Source organism: Strix aluco, chromosome 2 (assembly GCF_031877795.1).
Source record: "Strix aluco isolate bStrAlu1 chromosome 2, bStrAlu1.hap1, whole genome shotgun sequence".
Taxonomy (NCBI): domain Eukaryota; kingdom Metazoa; phylum Chordata; class Aves; order Strigiformes; family Strigidae; genus Strix; species Strix aluco.
Window position 1 is genome coordinate 103,628,307 of NC_133932.1, and position 9,128 is coordinate 103,637,434.

Below are 9,128 nucleotides of genomic sequence, written 5' to 3' on the forward strand. Positions count from 1 at the left end.
CTTATACTTTCTTAAAACAAAAACAAACCATAAAAAGAAGATTCAAAATGGGGTGTAGTATCTAATCGTGCTAACTTGACAGAATGGTTCAGACAGAAAATACTGCACTGCACGCTACATTTTGCAAGTCTAATGTAAAAGCGTTTCTACTCTTTGCCTGCAGACGTGATAAGACTCCAAGGCTCATGGAATCAGCATTCCAGTGCATGTCGTCCAGTACCCTGTATGCTGTGGATTTAGCAAAGCTTGCCTAAAGCTTGTTAAATCCCCCCTCCCACCAAACTCTGTATTTCTGAAGTAAAGCCAAAAAGATGGAGAAAATATTAATTCAAATTCATCCTGTGGTACAAGAACTTAACAGCTAATGTTCCTTTTTTTCTAAAGGTGGCTGCAAAATCATTCTTTCTGAAGCTAACCAGTCTGGGCTTCTTTGGTTAGAGCATCATCCTGTAGTGAAACAAGGAAGTGAGGGTGGACAGCTCTCTTCGGTAAGATGCTGCGTAACAATTGACATAATGAAATCCTACTATTTCACAATATCAACATTCAACATAAGCCTGTTCTACTCTGCTAATCTCTTTAAAAATTGCTTGCCCTTTTCCCTCTCCAAGTGATTCACATCCTTATGCAATATATTTTGGTCTCATCTATCATAAAGTCCATCTTTTTGGAAGACATTATGCAAATACTTTCATTTAATCCCTTTATCAGTAGAATGTCACGTAAGTGTTTTAAAAACCATCCCTCTGGGCCATGTCCAAAATAAGAAAGTGTATGAGAAATATTAACACCTAGTTTAAAAAATTGTGTTAGTAAGGGTGAGCCATAGTTTTCTGAGACTGTAGGAAAGGGGCATCTTCCCACAGCAGAATGAGAAACTGAGTACTATTTGCAGAGGACAAAATTTCCTTTACACTTTTAAAAATACCACTGACACAAACTGAGCTGATTGAGCTGCCAAAACTGAAAGAAAAAGAACTATCCATAATGTCAGAAAAGAAAGATTTTTACTAATAAAGACATAAGAGGAAGACAGCAGGTGAGGTACATGGCAGACAGAAAGATGAGAAATGGCTGGCCACAGATTCTGTGGCTTGTCAGAAGAGCTTGTTACCCTGAAACAAAGCAACCTAGAGACTCTTGGATAAATCAATTATGTGTAGCTATAATCTGCTTGTGAGTTCAAAACTAAAAGAAATCAAGGAAGTATAGCCCTAGTCTGCAAGAAGGGGAAGACAACAGGCAGAAGGAAGAGAGGATGGCAAAAAGGAGAGAGCATAGATGAAAACTGGCGTTTTGTTAGAGAACATCAAAATGCATGAAAAGCAAAATCTAGAAGAGGTGTGAGTGTGTATGTATGAAACAAAATATGCAGGGGTGGTGAGTAAGAATGAAATCCCATTGCAAGGACACTTAAGGAAAAGCAATAACTACTTCATTAAAAGAAACCAGAACAAAATCAGAGAGTAAGATATATTCATACAACATTGCAAAGAAAGGCAGAATAAAAGATCCCAGAGAAGGAGGGTCAGAGGACAGTTGGGCTAGGAAAAAGGTGTACTGTTGTGTTGGGATTATGATAGATTTTCATGGACGGCTAGCCACATGTCTAAGGGCAGGAGAAACTTGCATGCAAATGCTTTTAAATAAGAAAGAATAATTGCTCAAGAATAACCTGGGGCAATGACAAGCCAGGGGGCATGTTATTGCCAACAACAGATACTGTTCCTTCAAAAGGCATCTCGGAAACAGAGCTAGCATGACATTGAAAGGAATTATTTACTTTGGTATTATGTTGCAGATAGATTGATTTTCAAAAGTAAAAGTTGACACACAATTAGGAAAGACCCCAGCCTAACAAGGGTTGTCTTCCCATCTGAGCAGCTATTTATTTAGCACTTCAGTACACTGCAGTTGAAACTTTCAGAGTCTTGCATTTAGTTCCTGTCCCTTCCTAAAAGCATATACAATGATGAGAATACCTACTCCTTCAGAAAGACTTGTCCTTCATACAGATGTCTCCAGTCCCAGGGAACAGAGGAACATGGTCTGGACATGGTCAGAGTCATTAATACCAATCTCAACACTTACAGGCACCTATATAATAAAGACAATACAGAAGGGTCCTTGAAACATCTGCATCACATACCACCATATCACAGGTCCCAACAACAATAAGGCCTTTATTAAAAAAAAAACAAAAGCCATTTCTCTAATGCCTGCACATGTTTCTGGTTGGTGAATATAAATACAGCCACTTGGCCAGAGGGAAAAAGCTCCCAGCTGCTTTTATGGCTCTGCACGTTCCAGGCAAATTGCTGCCTATGTCAACTTGCAGAGTAGCACCAGTCTCATGCACTGATGGCCCCAGCTGCTCCATGAGCAAGAAATGTGGCTAACCCAGGCAGGGGACACCAAGCTTTTAGTGACCACTTGGCTAAGTGTGCTGTGCGGAGTTAAGGGACAGAAAGAAAAAATCTTCTCCTCCACAATAAACCCACATCTGCGTGATGTGGTCCTCTGTTTCTTATTCCTTCTACCTATTTTGAATCTCAGCCCATGGTTGCCTTGACCAGCCTAAGGAGGTGATGAGAGAAATGGGTTTTCGTGGCAGTTCTACTAATACTTTCCTTCACACAGGTACAAGGAGGATCTCTTCCCCCTGTATGGGCCAAGCAATGTAAAGTGCAATATGTTCATAGAATCATTTCGTTTCGAAAAGACCTTTAAGATCGTTCAGTCCAACCATTAACTTAGCACTGCCAAGTCCACACTAAACCATGTTCCTAAGTGCCACATCTACACGTCTTTTAAATACCTCCACAGATGGTGACTCAACCACTTCCCTGGGCAGCCTGTTCCAATGCTTGACAACTCTTTCGGTGAATAATTTTTTCCTAATATCCAATCTAAACCTCAATTGCACCAAAAACATTAATGACCACTTGCTCTTCAAAAGACAAAATCTTCTGGACTTAGCACAATAGCAAAAAGGTCCTCCTTCAGGACTTCATGTTCAGCCAGATATCACAATGAAGAGGATATAGAAAATGGCTGAGTTGGAATAAAAGATGAGGAAATGTATAGACTATCAGCTGGATACAGCTGCAGCTTTATTTAGTCATTATTATTGTGAATATTTTCACATTAATATTAGATATCCCTAACGAGACCCATAACATGTATTTCAAAGGCCTCATTACCCCCAGGCAAGGAGAATATTCTCATGCCTTTCCTGTGGCATGCACACAGAGTTAAACCCACCCTACACCTACTCAGCCTCCTTGGAGCACTGCATCATCAGAGCATTAATATATCTAGGATCAAGGTGTGGCCATTGTATCTTCAAACAGCCCGACATTGTGCGGCGTAGACATGCTGCGTTCATGAGAAAGGATATATAGGGATGACTACGATCAAACAGACTAGATGAGCAGTTATTCACATGAGCAGCCCCTTCTCTTCAGCTACGTCCATCACTTGGGGACCAGCAAAAAGAAAGCTCACACATATATAACACTTGACCCTAGAAAAAAAAGTCATCATTTGGTTTTATAAACTATTCAAATGTTCTATTTTGCTGTACCTGTAGACATGGACACATGTGCTTTGGGCTTTGCAATGGACACAATAATCCATTCTGATCAGATATGCACTTTGCATAATGGTAACTACAAGCAATGCCAAAGCAGTCCTGCTCTCCTAGAAATAAATAGATGGACCACAGGAGAATGTGCATATTGGGCAGCATGAAAGACCGTCATGCTCAGAGATGTTCTCTGCAGCTGACTGACCTGAACTGTAACTATAGTGGCAAGTCAGATTTCTGCAAATCTCGGGATCAGATAGGCTCTGCATCACCTGCAGTTGCTGGTACAACTGAGCCTGCTTCTCAAAACATATTAACATACCCACTTTCAACTTTTGAGACAGCTGAAGCAAGAGAGTCTGAAGAAAAGAGAGTCGCCCAAGCAGCCCACCCTCTCCCTGCCCTGGGGACCCATGAGCAAGGAAAGCTTTCCTACAATAATGCTCACACTGTAACATGCATGCTGATTGCTTTCCCCATTGCTTTGACTACTGCAGGCTTTCTACAGGCTCCGAGTTTATTAGTCCAATCCATCCTCAGCTGCAGTGGGCTTAATTCTGTCCTAGTGAGAGAACAGGTAATGACCCCTCTATTAAGGCATTTACCAGGGCAAATGCCTCATTTTCAGTCCTTTGTAATACAGTCAGATTTCAAGTGTCTGAGCTCAGTGTTTGCCTTAATGTTTTTTTAAGACTCAGGAGGACCAGAACAATTTTTTGTTGCTGTTGCTTTGAGAACAAGGTTAAAGGAAAACAGACAGTTCTCCTGAATGTTATTTTTTGACAGAATTCTGAACAGCCTCTCTGGTTTTCAGAGGAACCTGACATTCAAATGAACCTAGTCCAGGGGCTGAAAGAGCTCTCTTGATCTCAAGAAAAATCCAATCCAGTTTGACCAAGATATAAATTCACCTTTTACACAAAAATACCAAAGACACTACGCAAGGTCACTCATACAATGATGGGGGAAAGAACGAAAGTCTGTAGTGCCCAGACCCCAGGGCGAGCTACTGAGCCACGTTACCTCTCAGGCATCTTCTGACAAATCTCTGTGCCTGGTTGATCTCACTGCAGCAGCGGAAGATGCCCCCCTGCAACAGTTTAGCACCCCAAAGCAGGGTCAAAGGAACAGAGCGTGCATCCTCAGCCACATTCCAGTTCACAGTTCCAGTTCACAGTCCAGTGTAACTCATGAGTGAAACTGGGTTTGTGCTAAGACAAACCGGTGTCCCTTTGAACTGGAGCCGTAAAACTTCAATGAGCCGGTGCTCCAGTCTGCTATCTGCCACCCTGGCAGGAACTTCTGACAGAACGGCTGTGATAAATAGCAGAGAAAGTGGGGAAGTGATAACATCTTGAATTGCTGTAGGTTGAATTGCACAGGAACATGAGTTGGAGTACTCACAATAGCTTGCAAATGTAATTCAGAACACATGGCATGCTCCCGAGGGCTTGTTTACATGACAAAGTGTATTTAGACTGAGATAGTGTCAACTTTAAAGAAAAATAAGTCTTTCCTCAATCAATTTTTGGATAGGCTCTCTTATTTCAAAAAGGGAGTGACCTAGTCTGAATTAGTTTAAGCCCACTCTGACTTGAGCTAAACTAATTCAAAAAAAGACACCCTATCAATGGAATTAGAGCACCTGCCTAGAGAATGAATAGCTATTAATAGCTCTCTATGTAGACAACTCTGGAGCAATTTTTCAAAACATATCAAAAACAGGTGAGAATGTAGCACCAGAGGAAATGATGGTAAAAAGGAAAGAGGAGCGGAGAGAAAACCCAGGTTGTAAAAAAACGCAGATTTAAAATGCTAGCTTATCTAGCTATTAATTGCTGTAAATGCACTTCTTCACATGACTTTCTGAATAGTCAAGAGCAGTATCTGCAAAAAACACCCAAATGTTTTTTCACAGATCCTGCCTGTGGAACCCATTTTTTCTTTACAGTTTGGATTTCAGCTTCTCCTGGAAGGTAAATGAGTGTCACACCATAAACTTGACAAGGACCCATGTGCACATCTACATATTAAAAACTCAGTCCTCTTCCCATAAGACATACTCCCAATCACTGTTTTAGTAGAACAGCAGCTAATTTCCAATAGCCTGTGAAAGTTTGCCATTGGGTTTGAAATTTCCTGCCAGGCTGGTTTCTGCGAGTTTGTGACAGTATTTGCGCTGCTTTATCATTATGATCTCCCTAGGAGTCTGAAGCAATGGTAAAATGTATTTACACAGAAATAGACCTTGTTTCCTTACAAATACACTATATGATATATTTTGTTTTGTTTTGTTTTGTCCACAAGAAAATTATTAAGTCCACCATCATGAGTGATTCTCTATAATAATCATAAATGAATCCTTTAGTTTTTCTGTTTCAGTAACAGCTTTTAAAGAACAGCATTAACATCCTAGTCAAACAGGAGCTCTGTTCTGATCTCTTCAGCTGTTTAATTAAAAAGTAGCTCTTCACCTTTCTTACATATTAGGTTATAAACTCAAAATGAAAGTAGAAAGTCTGCCCCTCCTTTAAAATGCAATTCAGGTTTATCAACTCATTAGGTTTGTTTTCATTGAAGTAACATTGCTCACGGGTTGCTTAAAAACAGGGGTGAAGCATCCATCTTCTTACATCCCTTGTTCAGTATCTGCCTGTGTGGACACTGTTTTCCTTATCAGAAGTCTATCAGAGGGATGTCAACAGAGCTTCACCAGTGCAAATCTGAGGAGAAAGAATAACCCTCACCATCTGTACATACCAAGATAACCTGAAGTCTCTGATAGGCAAGTTCTGGCAGTTCTTGCCATGACACTTTCAGAGGCTTCTGCCTCCAACTGTCCATCGCATCACTTTGATGGTAGTACCAGGTGGTAACACAGCAGGATGTGTGACACTCCCCAAGCTTTCTCTGCTCACATCTCAGCATCTCAGCTTAAATGGCTGAAGGAGGTGGTGTCCACATGCAGGATGTGCTACCCTTTGCTTGCTGCCTCTTTTTGGTTGGTGTGGGGCAAAGGAGAACATGAGGCAGGACCAGCAGTGGAGAAGTGACAAGGACTGCAATGCCCCCCACATGGGTGACAGCAATGGACTCAAGCCTGCGTGAAACAGGGTGTGCAAGAGGGAATGGGAGCACCTGAGGCAACACAGCTCTCAGAATAACAAGGTGCAGCCTGAAATGAGTCTCAAAAGGGGACTCGCTTCCCCGGTTGGTTCAGATGAACTCAGCTGTGCTACCTGAGCCAGGGCAAAACCACTTCACCGAGCCCAGTAACACTGATATCTGATGGCAGAGCACGTGGCAGGTGTCAGACCATAAGAGGGGAGAAGCACGGCTGAGAGATGCTTCCCATTTTGCTGTTACGCTCACACCAAATGCTGTATAGATATTACAAAAACAGCTTCCCTTCTGTTGGATTTGCTTGCACCTGTTATAATCTAATTAGGAGGAAATTGGACTTCTTTTGCTCACATCATAAACAGAGGCAGCATAAACATATAAATCTTTCTCTTAAGTTCCTTTTTCTTCTTTCTGAAATGCCAGAAGACTGCCCTGTGAACCCAATGTGCAATTCTCTTTTGCATAGCATGATGAATAATGGATCAAGCTTATATCTACCACAGATGAAAATCATGCCTTTCTGAAATCCATTCACTGCTTCATGGACCCCAAATCCTCTAGGTGCTATACATTGCAGCTGTCATAAATCCATGTAATGTTCCTGTGCATGACACTATTCATTTAGACCACCAATTTAGTTAAAATGACAGATGTGAAAAAAACACATGTAACCAAACAACTCCCCAGCGATCACACAGCTGCAGATGCTGAAGGGACTGTGCTTTATTCAGCCATAGTCAGGCACTGCCATACACATTTACCACCTGCTGTCAATATAATGTCAGGTGGAGCTGTGCAGTTGTCACTCAGCTACTTTTATTCAAGACATTCTCCTTATGGTTTTTGCAAGCAAATTAAGTGCAGTAGGTGGGATCCTGCACCCACTGCCCCTTGTGGCTCGTAGGAATCTCCCTACTGTTGGATCAGGGCCCAGAGACCAACTCTTAAAGATGAGGAAACCTAGCAGCTGATCCTCATTTCATCTCTTTCTTTGCAAAAAGCCCAAAAAGAATAATTCAATGTAAAAACAGAGAATAGCACAACACACTAAACAAAGGGTATCTATTACCCTTGTCTTTAAAGTCTAGATTCACACTACAGTCCTTATTCTCTAAGTAATCCTGGGCATCCTCAAAGTAGTTTAGGGACCTTCTCAAACTCAGCTAGACAAGGTATAGCAAATTAGGCTATTAGGCCCCAATTCAGCAATGCCCTTAAGAAAAAACTTATGACCCATTAATGTAAATAGCCAAGCACTCTGATGAATTGGGTCTTTAAACAACAAGGAAGCCATATTTCAAAGTGGCACCACATATCTCTAAACTGAACATATGGCTCAATGTTTTCTGAAAGGCTTTTGTTTTACAATATGCATCAATTTATTGTGCAGTATCCAGTTTTTCTCAATTTTTAACATAATGAAAGTCATCAGGAAAAAACTAAGCTTTCTTTTCTGATAGAATGAGCAAAATGTCTTCAGATTATATTTCTCTTTGGCATACGACAAAGAACAACCAGAGGATGTGCTTTCTTCACAGAGAATTCACCATTGTCTTGATATGAAATGGAAGAAGTACATGTTTTTCTGTTCAAATCACTATAAATCAGCTTTCATAGTGGACTTTGTGCGTAAAATTAGCCTGCCCAACCATGTAAACAAATAAATGAATCAATGTAACATTGTTTTTATATGGCATATTTTCATCATTCATTAGTAATTTAATTCTGCATGTGTTCTGCAGTTTGATAGACAAGTTGTGCACAGGAAAAAAAAATAACATTCTTAAGACTTTGGCACCTACAGCTAAGCTATTAAATTCATATTAATGCGTCAAAATAAGTAATCAGCAACTCTGAAAATCAGGTCATTCATTTTTGTGCCTAAATATAGATCTAGATGACTAACTTTAGGCATTCACAGTTGAAAAATGTTCATCCAAATGTGTCGTCAGGGAGGGTTGAATAGATTTCTAGAAGAAACACTTGAGAGAAAAATTCTAAACGATAACAATTTAGATGATAAACAGTATTATAATTTATTATTCATACAGTTCTATTGGTGTGCCTGGCATTCTAAAGGCAAGAGAAGAAATACAGCTAAATATGCTACTCTAAATATACTTTAAAGACTAGAACTGAGGCTATAAAGATTTAGAACACTATTACTGGTGTTCGGCTGATTGTAGTATTTTTCTGAAGAAAGGATTTATGCAGAGATTTTTCTCCTCTGCCCTGTGAAAATAAAAGGTACGATGATACTTGTGAACTTAGAAACAGATAGAAACATCATAAAACAAAATTTTCCAGTTTAGACCTAGATCAATAAATCAATTTAGATGCATAATTTCTATGTCAACATCCAACTTCCCACTGACATCAAGGGGAAAACAATGGGGAGCAAGGGTGGGATTCACCA